At 40.6% G+C, this 12,353-nt stretch overlaps 1 non-coding gene across 1 annotated transcript; it reads left to right on the top strand.

Annotated features, from left to right (window-relative positions):
* The first annotated feature begins 433 nt into the window (after positions 1–433).
* Positions 434–505, top strand: TRNAT-UGU (transfer RNA threonine (anticodon UGU)). Its single transcript has one exon. It is a non-coding gene; the product is annotated as a tRNA-Thr (tRNA).
* The last annotated feature ends 11,848 nt before the right edge of the window (positions 506–12,353 follow it).

Raw genomic sequence — 12,353 nt, 5'->3', positions numbered from 1 at the left:
TCACCACCATCACCACCACCACCACCACCACCACCATCACCACCATCACCACCACCATCACACCACCACCACCACCATCACCACCACCACCACCACCACCACCATCACCACCATCACCACCACCATCACCACCATCACCACCACCATCACCACCATCACCATCACCACCATCACCACCACCACCACCACCACCATCACCACCACCATCACCACCACCACCATCACCACCACCACCACCACCACCATCACCACCATCACCACCACCATCACCACCATCACCTTCACCACCATCACCACCATCACCACCACCACCACCACCACCATCACCACCATCACCACCACCATCACCACCACCAGCAGGAGCCAGGCCAGGTGTGGGTTGCATGATGAGTTATGGCCACTGGCCGCCCGCAGTGTTGCTGTGCCAACATGCGCCTCCTTAGCTCAGGGGCAGAGCACTGGTCTTGTAAACCAGGGGTCGTGAGTTCGATTCCCACAGGAGGCAACAATGTCTTTAGTGGCTGTTGTTGTGATAATTATTGATGAGTAGAAGTGGTAGTGCAGCTGGCAACATACTACCTCAAATATCGATATAACAAAATGAAATACAATAATGGCGGACCAGATGACCCACCCACCCACCCGCCCACCCGCGCTACCATCACAAATGTAAAGTTGAGTTGAGAGGAAGGAAATCAGGTCTTCTTCGTCTGTGGTACTCAATGAAGATCAGGCGGCCTTTGTAGATTTATTACAACAAAACGTGTACGTCCATCTGTAGTACTCTGGGCTATAGTCTTATGACACATTACGACACACTTTAGTGAACAGTGTGACGATGCTGGCCAGTGTGTCTCCTCAGGTCACACTGGCAGGGGTTATATGGGAGTCCGTCAACACCCATTCAACAACGTGTTCAAATAACAGATCAGCTCCTACGTGTTCAAACATCCTGATTAACAGTAGCCCGTGGGAACACTGAGCCCGTGGCAACATGCATCTAACTCTATGTAACTCACAGTAAAATGATAATGACAAATACCTAATGAAAAATTAATGGTAGTGTGCGTGAGTCTTACAATGATAAGACATCCATACACTTGCACTCACATTACCAAATAAGCCGCGATGATAATATCATTATTATGATCATACGATTAAAACAAAATTGTAGTTAATGACATAATATATTCCCAACGACAAAATCAACCATAGCAATATAGCCAGCAAGTAATTATAGCGAACAAGATAATGTAGTTAGGATGGCATTATATTGAAAATAACAATAGAGCCACCATGCCAATATCGTCACCATGACAATGTAGCTGTATTTTCAATGTTACTCTTATGTGAATATGGCTTTATTGTCAGTGTAGCTATAGTGTCATGGGAACATATTTTCATAGTGGCAGTTGGGAACATATTTTCATAGTGGCAGTTGGGGAACATATTTTCATAGTGGCAGTTGGGGAACATATTTTCATAGTGGCAGTTGGGGAACATATTTTCATAGTGGCAGTTGGGGAACATATTTTCATAGTGGCAGTATTGTCATTATGAACATACCGTCATTTTGGCTATCTTTTCATTTTAGTTACATTGCTATGATGTATATATATCGTCACCTTAGCTATATTGGCAAGATGATCTTTATCTATAGGTGATATATTGTCATTATTTAACTCTTGCATAATTTGTCATAATCGATATATCATCATGATAATCATATCATCATGGTGACAATATTGTCACAGCAACTATATTGTCATTATGACTATAATGTCATAGTGGCTATATTGCCATGATAACTATATTGTCATGGTGATTTTCTATCATGATATCTATAATGTCATAGTGACTGTATTTTAACTGAAGCTTTTTTAATGGTGTTGATATTGCCCTTGAGGATATGCCATTATAGAAGAGAAATTGTCATTTTGATTAAATTATCAGGTGACTACATTGCCATGATATGCTATATTGTTATGGTTTCAGTACTGTCTTGGTAAATCTTTTATTACTGTGGCTACATTGTAATGGAAACCAAAATGGGAAGGTGGCTATATTTTCATGATAGGATGATTTTATTATGGCGATTATATTACATTTCTGAGTATATTGTCATGGTTACTGTGTTGCCATAATATCTATATTGTCATTTAATTTGTTGAATTGATGGCAATATTGTCTTAGAGACGGTACTGTCATGTTATCTGTATTGTCACGGTGGTTGTATTGTCATCGTGACTATATAGTCATGTTGGCTATATTGTCATTAAGATCACATTGTTATGGTAAATATATTGCCATGGTGGCTGTATTGTTAGGTCACCATATTGCCATGGTGGCTGTATTGTTAGGTCACTATATGCCATGATGGCTATTTGCCATTTTTGTTATATAACAAGGAGGTGACTGTCTTTTCATGTTGCCAATATTGTCAGAATAGCTATATTGTCAAGTAGTGGGTATATATATTTCTTTTCTGGCGGTATATTGTCATGATGGCAATAATAACATTTTGGCGATATTGGAAAGGTGATATCGTGTTTTAGCAGCTAAACTCTTGTTGTGGATATTTTTCAATTCAAACATTTTATCATGGTAGGTATATAGTCAAGGTTACTATATTTTCATGGTAGCTACATTGTCATGGTGAAGACATTGGCACGGTGGCTGTATCGTTATTTTCAATATAATGCCGTCCTCGCTACATCATCTTGGTCGCTATATCAACTTGATGGCTATATTGCTATGGTTAATTTTGTCGTTCGGGATATATTTTGTTATTAGCTACAATATTGTTGTCATTATATGATCATGATAATAATATTCTCATGGCGGCTTATTTGGTATTGTAAGTGTAATTGAATAGATATCATATCATCACATCCTTATATTGTCATGGTTTTTACACTGTGATATTGTTTATGTCAACCTGCTGATTATATAATCATGATTGGTGTATAATTATGGTAACTATATTGTAATACCGTTTTATTTCATTGTGATAATTTTGTCATGTTGACTACAATCACATGACAGCTATAAAGTTATGACTATATTATAATGATAAATCCTGTCTGAGTCACTGTTTTTTCACAGAGATTATATTGTCCTGGAGTCTATATGTTTCCTATGATCCGAAAACGACTATTTATTTACACTATCTATATTGTCAGGTGGTTATATTGCCTTTGTTAATATAAGTTGAATGTTTCTATATTTTTCCTTTGACTGTATTGTCATATCAGTTATATGATCATGGTAGTTTTATTGTCATAGTGAATACATTGTCGACGTGCCTGTATTATGATAATGGCTAAATTGTCATAGCAAATATATTGACATGGGGGCAATATTTTCATGATATCTATAAAGTCTGTAAATTACTCTCAACGCGTTTCTAATGTCCTGGCGATTGATTTATATCGTGACTTTATTGTCAAGATGGCTGTATTGTCATGGTGGCTATATTGTCGTTTGCTGTATTTTCAATTTTACGCTTTTGTGAAGATAGCTTTACTGTCAGTGTAGCTATAGTGTCATGGAGAATATATATACATAGTGGCAGTATTGTCATTATAAACAAGTTGTCATTCTGACTATCTTCTTATTTTCCTTACAGTACTATCGTCTATGTATCGTCACCTTGGCTATATTAGCAATGTGATATTTTTTATAGGTGCTACATTGTCATTTTTTAATCATGCATATTTTGTCATAAGTGATACATTATCATGATAAATATAATATTCCGGTTACTATATATTGGCCTTGTGACTATATTGTTATTATGACTATAATCTCACGTTGGATATCTTGCCAAGATAACTATATTGTATTATCTATTCATAAATCTCTAAGTTCTAATAACCCAAAATATTTAGAGTAGATAGGGTAGAAACTGATGGAAGCCATTTCTAACATTCTTGCATAACCTGACCTCTCGCCTTCCCAAAACATAGTCATCCCAGCTTGGATATTGTACTGCTTTGGTCGTCAACTAATTTGAAAAGGAAGACATTGAATGGAGAAATTACTGAGGTAATCTCCAAAGATGATTACTGGACTGAGAAACAAATTCAGAGAGCAGATTAAACTACTTAAATCCATTCAGCTTTAGGTAAAAGAAGTTTAAGAGATCCTATACAGGTATATGAAGTTATTGTAATGGCATCCCTTTAAGCTTGATATTTTTACTTCCTGTAACTAGTTCCAACAATTAAAACAATATTCAGCATTGTGATTTAAGTGACTGACTTTAGGATGCATTTGGATCTGTCAAAAATTGTATTTAGCAAATACTTCAACTTTCAACTGACCCATTCTATATTTTTATTCATGTCATCTCAGTTTTATCACCTTTCTGTTGCTGTTTAATATCAACAGTAGCCAGTCTACGTAGTTGGGGCTCTGAAGCAAAGGAAACTTTTTCTAGCCTATGTTAGGGTAGCATCTAAACCAAACCTAAATTATCTTACCTTAGAAATATGTTCAGACAGTACCTTCTGAAAATATTTCTTAAGGTAAGGTCGTGAGGATTAGTTTAGGTGCTAACTAAACCTTGGCTAGAAAAAGTTTGCTTTAAAGCCACAACTACTTGAAAGGCCTACTTTAAGTGGTGATAATGAAATTGATTTGCTCGAGTGTGCTACTCCGTCCGTTTGTTTTATGTTCATCTAAAGATGCATACGTTTAAATTTTGATGTAGATTGATTTCCTATCTTAGTTTCGTCTACGGATTTCTACATCTTCAGTTCAGCACACCATTGTGGTAATGAATGGAAAATCACCACATTCATAAGCCAAGTGGACGTAGCTTATCCCACCTCGTTAGAAAGAAAACTTACCTGTATTTGAATTAATGAACGGGCAAAGAGAAGACTAAATTTCAAGACATATTTATTATGCAACTATACAATTTATATTATATACATTACCACATTTCCTGCACTTTCCATCACAAATTTGCTGAGGTCATAACCTTGTACTTACCATTACCTTACAACCTTACTATGGTGGTCTACAACACCTCTAGATTGATGGAGAAAACGAAAAGTTTCGTTTTACTATTAAGACCACAGAAATACGGTAATTCCACTTCACTACCACTAACTACTAATTATTTTACTTGTTGATTTTCACGGCTAAGATTTTCATCCTCTGAGCGAAGCCATACAATAATCGTCCTTATCTACTCTGAGCATTGGATAGCATCCTGATGATCAAGATTGCTGTTTTGGTTGTCCGTTTCCCTTGTTACTGCTGCGCCTCACTGCACACCTTACATGAGTGCCTTCCACAGTATTAGGGACAGCTGCTGGGCCTCACTGTAGCTACTTCTGGGACGGTTGCCAATCTTCCTCGTATTCCCTCATGACCACAGCGCCAAACCGACTCCCGCCATCAGGCCGAGACGCACAAACATTTCTGACAAAATTGAGACAACCGCTTTCGCGTCAGTTTTGACACCAAGTGAATTTCTACGACAATTACGTTCAAGATGCTTGGTTTTTCGTTCATGGATTGAACAGAAGCAACCAACGATGGTTGCTACTGCCCAATCCATGAAGTCCCCCCCACCACGGAAAGGTAACCAAGCTTCGGGGGGGATGGGTGTTTACCCTGACGCCAACGGAGAAACTCAATACAATATTTTTATTATAACTTTCCTTAATCTTGAAAAATAAATCAATCAGAGGGAACAATAGCACCAGCCATATGAAGATTGGCTAACCGAATCCTTGCACATTGTGTAGAAAGTGATTTCTTTGAGGGTTGCTTTATGGAAGGCACGGTAGCATCGGAAGAGTTTCATTTTTTCTTTGAAGACGAAGGAAATTATCCCCGTGAATTTATGTATCTTTTTTTGGGCGGGATAATGTTCCCATTTTTTTTCTTTGTTTTTCAACGTCCCTATGTAGATATTATGTGTCATCCACTACTGGGAGAAAGCCAGACTTCCGCCAGATTAACGTTATCCTTGGCAAGGCCAAACTAAAGTTGTCTTGGTGTTGGTTCCTCATTGATAACCAAAACACAAACCCAAACACACCTCCAGTGTCCACTCTAGGGCCGTGTTCTCCTGCAGCACCAGCAGGAAGAAAGAACTCAGGTTCCTCACCAACTGAATCTTTTGGCACGGGGAACGTGTGTCATCTCGACACGCCTTTTAACGCCCGTACGTGGTGCGGAGTGCAGTCGGTCTGTAACGTAGGACATGTCATGTGTTATTGGTCCCAGTCGGTCTAGAACGCTGGGCCTGACATGTGTTGGGGGACCAAGTCGGTCTTGAATGGTGGGCCTGACGTGTGTTGGGGGACCAAGTCGGTCTTGAATGGTGGGTCTGACAGGTCTTGAGACCTGCCATGTCTCCCTGAAAGTGGGCCTGACAGGTGGGGTGGGCTGCATTTCCTCATGGATGGTGGGTCTGGTTGGGAGTGTGGGCTGCAGTGCCACTTGAGTGGGCGAGGTCACTTGGTCAGCATCAGTGGGACGGTGAGGTTTCACTTTTGCACAGCGACCGTTGACGGAAAGTGGTGTCACGTCGGCAAGAAGTGCCTTCTTGTAGGAGGCATAGCAGGAGTACTGGATGACGGCAATCCCGCGGTGGTTCTCGCAGGTCGTGTAGGACTGCATGTCGAAGCGAACGATGTCGCCGAACTGCTTGAAGAATTCCCAGACGTTCGACCTTGAGATTTTGTATGGAACGTTGACGACCCTGATGGTATACCTCTGCAGGACGGTTTTGAGAACCCCTTGCAACTGCTCGTTGGTGGGCACGATGACATGTATGTCGTCATCATCGCAGCCCAACTCATCTATATGTGGGAGTCGGGTCTCGTGTGGTGGACGGTCCAGCAAATCCTCCTCATCGTGGAAAGGCAGGTAGGCCTGGTCAAGGAGGGCGACCCAGAGCACCTGCTGCTGCTCGACCACCTCCACAACTGAGCTTTTTGCAAAAACTTCCATGTTGAAGATACTATGATTGCGTTGTGCACTTTACGAAGTAACCTCGGTTATCCTTGTACGTCCACAAATATAGTGAGTCTATATTGATATGGAAAATATAGTAAGGTACCCCCATGCTCTAATATCCCACATAGAAACAAAAGCATAGTCGACTTCAGCGATTCTAAATGTAGAGACCATCTAAAATATTGTAGGTGGGTTAATGGTTGTTACATGATGACCAGGGGTACAGGTGGATGGGACAGACTGGATATAGTGAAGATCGATAGATGGGACAGAGAGGGTATAGTGAATATCCATACATGGGACAGACTGGGTACAGCGAAGATTGATAGATGGGACAGGCAGGGTATAGTGAATATCCATAGATGGGACAGACTGGGTACAGTGAAGATTGATAGATGGGACAGACAGGGTATAGTGAATATCCATAGATGGGACAGACTGGGTACATTGAAGATTGATAGATGGGACAGACAGGGTATAGTGAATATCCATAGATGGGAGAGACAGGGTGTAGTGAAGATGCATACATGGGACTGACAGGGTTCAGTGAAGATTCGTAGATGGGACAGACTGGGTATAGTGAAGATCCATAGATGGGACAGACAGGGTATAGTGAAGATGTGCAGATAGGACACACATTATAATGAATTGATTGATGGGACAGACAGGGTATAGTGAAGATCCATAGATGGGACAGGCTGGGTATAGTGAAGATCCATAGATGTGACAGAGGGTATAGTGAAGATGTGTAGATGGGACACATTATAATGAATTGACTGATGGGACAGACAGGGTATAGTGAAGATTGATAGATGGGACAGGCTGGGTATAGTGAAGATCCATAGATGGGACATATGGTACAGTGAAGTTGTGTAGACAGGACACACATTATAATGAATTGATTGATGGGACAGACAGGGTATAGTGAAGATCCATAGATGAGACAGGCTGGGTATAGTGAAGGTCTATAGATGGGACAGATGGTATAGCGAAGATGTGTATATGGGACACACATTATAATGAATTGATTGATGGGACAGACAGGGTATAGTGAAGATCGATAGACGGGACAGACAGGGTATAGAGAAGATCCATAGATGGGACAGGCTGGGTATAGTGAAGATCGATAGATAGGACAGACAGGGTATAGTGAAGATCGATAGATGGGACAGACAGGGTATAGTAAAGATCGATAGATGGGGACAGACAGGGTATAGTGAAGATCGATAGATGGGGACAGATAGTGTATAATGAAAATAAATAGATGGGACAGATTGGTTATAATGATCGATAGATGGGACAGACTGGGTATATTGGCGATCGATAGATGGAAATGTTGGCACAAACAAACAATGGCCAGGTGGTCCTGAGTAGCAGTTCTCTGTTACTTGCAGGCCAGAACTTAATGATGGTGAGAGATAATGGTGTCACTCTCTGTAGTGAACATGATATTGAGAGATAATGGTGTCTCCCTCTGTAGTGAACATGATGGTGAGAGATAATGGTGTCTCCCTCTGTAGTGAACATGACGGTGAGAGATAATGGTGTCTCTCTCTGTAGTGAACATAATGGTGAGAGATAATGGTGTCTCTCTCTGTTCTGAACATGACGGTGAGAGATAATGGTGTCGGTGATTCGATACTTAGAACTCACATGAGATTAATCAGATATATGATTATGATCAGAAAAAGATGTTATCTATGTGTGATATGTAAGAGGAGGAAAACTACTCCCACACATCACATTTTACACACATTTCCACAGGACAAAGAAAGGTAAGGGGTATTGCTGTGATAGAATTGGTAAGACATTCATAAATATAAACGTAGGATGGGATAAATCTAAGACAAGTAGATAACAAACAACCACATTTTTCTACAAACTCAACAAAGACAAAGGCGAATTTTTTAGATATCAAGAAGTACATACCATATTTCCCCAATACCTACAGTTTTGTAATTAAAGAAAAAAATATTCTTGAGCTTACTTATTGACGAGTCACTTATGCTAGTTAACTTTGTTTTCAAGCTCATTATTGTTAGAGTATTTCCCATCATCTCTTATCTGCATAATTACTTCATCAGGATCATTAGGCTTACGTGGACCAATTACAGGATATGTATGTAAATATGTTGCTTTAATGTTAAAGAATGAAATATGTCCTGGTTGATATGGCATTATTGTTGATGAAACCGTCTAGTTGATTTGGTCCCTAACATTGTGTTTAATGTTACCTACATATGTTATTGCTCATAGTTGTCTCAAGTCGTCCATACAATGCTTCATCCTTGGGAAAAACATAAAAAAACAAGTTTTAGATTATTTTCTTTTTTTTAAACTGAAAACTCACTGTAAAGTTTTCGTCAACAAACAACCAGTGCAAGGGTAATTAGTACCACCAGCTGTTGACAGCGCACAATTAAAGCAGTCATTGCTCACGCGAGATTACTCCTGCTTTCCTGTCCTTCTTATATAGTCTTTGTACCACTACACACACACACACACACACACACACACACACACACACACACACGCGCGCACACAAACACACACACACACACACACACACACACACACACACACACATATACATACACACCATCATTGATGTCATTATGTTTCCAGTACAAGCTACATTACACTCTCCACAAGAGGTAATTCTGCCCAGTGTACACCCTCTATCGTATCCTGCCATCTTCACTATATTGATGTTTCATCTTCACTACACTAGTGCTTCAACTTCACTCTGTTAATCTATCATCTAGGATATCAAATCAATGAAGAAACGCTAGTCTACGATATTTTTGTGTGGCTTCACTATATTTTTGCAAGTGCTGGTCTATGAAAGTTTACTTCAAGTAAATCACTCATCTCACCAGATCGCAGAAATGACTCACGTCCGCGCTGCCCATCGGTACCCTGGCAAGGAATCCTTCCTTGAATTTTTCGAGGCTCACATCCAGCAAACCGGGGCTGTTAAAGATTGTATAAGCCGAACTGAGCTATATTTGCGATACTGTGAATTCTGCGAAGGGTTCGGGTACGAGAAAGCTGCCGTCCTGAACGTCGGCAGAACACTGGGACGGTGGGGCATCAAGGCAGATCGCAGACTTGGAGGACGCAACGGCCGCCACCAGGAGTACGCCTACACCAGAATTGCCTGGTTGTCCGGCAGTGAGGGCCTGGCCCAGGGAGGAAAGCGGTGCCTTCCAGAATGCCAAAGGCCTTCCAGGAAGAGATCACGTCTGGATATCGAACCCGTGCACGAGAGAGTAGTGGTGAAGATCCAGACTCGGCATCAAGATGATGATGACCTGTGCAAAGGCGGACCCAGCGAGGAAACTGGTGTAGTTGACACAGGAGCAGCCGCCATCCCCATCAATGTTTCTTTGGCTCCCACCAAACAACGGGGCAAAGTGATGCCTACCACTGAATTGGTGACCTTGATCCCCTACTTCTATGGGGATGAATCAGGCCTGGTGGTTCCCGACGATGAAGACCCTGATGTGTCCGTCACTGCGACTGGAGGATCAGCAGCACCTGCAGCAGCAGCCGACCCTAAAGCTGAAGCTGCCGTGTTGAAGATAAAAGTCCACACCACCAACATTCATCCCTGAAATTCCTTGAACCTTAAGTTCCCGTCGCTGAGATTGGAGAAGCTGCTCCTCCTCCAGCAGTCGACCCTGTTATACCCGGTCCTCAGAAGACATTTCCTATGGCAAAAGTTCTCATTCAGTTGCAAATCATTGTCAAACTATTTTACGGATGAAGCGGTTATCATAAAGGATTAAATCCTTAGGAAACGTTCCTACCATTTATCAGTCCCATCTACTGGGAAGGAAAAAAAAATTAAGAAAAATACATCCATTGTGTTGGGTGCCATAAACATGGCACAAATGGACCCTAAGTCGAACTGCTGACCTCCTAGTGGTAGGGTCCGGGCAACTTTGAGGGAACATTAACCTTCAAAGGCTAACAGCAGTCGCACAAAAACAATAAAGATTAATCATTATTAGTCATTTACAATAATCATAGACGATGGTTATAGCCTCGCCTATCTATCATCTCATTTGTTGTGTACGAAATCATAGGCGACTCTGATTGCACCTACATCTATTAGTTTACCTATTTATTCAACCATCTATCTATCTGTCTATCGTCCTTGTTTGAAGATTTTCTGTATCATGTAAATCTCAGCCATTGAAATGTCCTGAGATCAATGTCGAAGAAGTGAACAAAAGAATTCTAGTTTGGATTGAAATACTTAGCCCTGTTTCTGCACATTTTCTCACCATTTACCCACCATTCATTCCTCTTAAGGATCTACAAACTATCTTCAGAGCTGTATTACAAATATATGAAACATGTCACCAACTCACTGTTTTGTTCATATTTCTTGCTATATTACATCTGTCAGTTTCTAAATGCAATCATCGGATGATTATGGCTGTGTCTACACACTCCCACCATCTGGCCAACCTTGTACATATGATCATTTAAACTCTGACAATTTAACAAATTGTTTCAAAACGACTCCATGAAACGCGAACTTAAAATTCATCCATTTAACTCCCTCATTCATTAACGAACATTTAAACATGATCATTTGAACGTAAATCTTCCAGTTGCATCATGTCAAAGTCCTTTTACATACGTCATTAGGTTAGGTTGGATTAGGTTAGGTTAGGTTAGGTTAATCAACCTCGTCAATTAAACACTTTGATACTACCATGCAACAGTGAACTTTTACACACCGTCATATTGCAGCTGTTGTATGAAATGCTTCACATAACTAAAGAATTTAAAGTGAATTATTTTAACGATATTCTTGGAATTCTGCACTTTAATATGAACCTTTAAATTCTGACTGTAGAGGTACACATGAACTTTAAATTCCACCAGAGCAATGGGAGTTTGTACAATTAATTTAACTCTGCCACTGAACGCGAACTTTTAAATTTAGCTGGGCGGCCTCTTATTCCCTGGCTGCCATTCATACTTTGTTCTTTTAAACTGTGTTTATATCGCTCTCATTCTCCCTTAATTTCGATCGTCTCTGATATTTCAGTCGTAAAATTTGTTCATGTTGCCATATTGCATTAGTTAAGGTTTATGGTTAAACCTAAAGATTCTACAGTGTTTACAGTGACGGAGCCACCTGTATGTTGTACCAGACAAACGGTAATGTATGGTGTCTGACGTCTACAGTGACGGAGCCACCTGTATGTTGTACCAGACAACCAGTAATGTATGGTGACTGACGTCTACAGTGACGGAGCCACCCGTATGTTGTACCAGACAACCAGTAATGTATGGTGACTGACGTCTACAGTGAGGGAGTCACCTGTATGTTGTACCAGACAACCAGTAAT

The sequence above is a fragment of the Panulirus ornatus genome, chromosome 70 (assembly GCF_036320965.1).
Source record: "Panulirus ornatus isolate Po-2019 chromosome 70, ASM3632096v1, whole genome shotgun sequence".
NCBI lineage: Eukaryota > Metazoa > Arthropoda > Malacostraca > Decapoda > Palinuridae > Panulirus > Panulirus ornatus.
The sequence above is the reverse complement of the archived record's forward strand: the minus strand, read 5'-3'. Positions and strand labels throughout refer to the sequence as shown.